Below are 230 nucleotides of genomic sequence, written 5' to 3'. Positions count from 1 at the left end.
GAGGGCGAATTTTTTTTTCGTGTCATTCGGTAATTTTCCGTTTTCTTTTTTGAATGCAAGCTATATTTCAATTTATTTTGACTAAGCATTATGGCGAAAAGTTTGTGTGTGACATCTCTTAAATGGATTTAAAAAATCAGCAGCAATAATGATAGTATAAAGATGGAAGAGAAGGAAAGTTGTTTACACCACTAATGGATGTTTGCGATGCACACACACTCACATGTACG

This window comes from Penaeus monodon, chromosome 23 (genome assembly GCF_015228065.2).
Source record: "Penaeus monodon isolate SGIC_2016 chromosome 23, NSTDA_Pmon_1, whole genome shotgun sequence".
NCBI classification, from domain to species: domain Eukaryota; kingdom Metazoa; phylum Arthropoda; class Malacostraca; order Decapoda; family Penaeidae; genus Penaeus; species Penaeus monodon.
The sequence above is the reverse complement of the archived record's forward strand: the minus strand, read 5'-3'. Positions refer to the sequence as shown.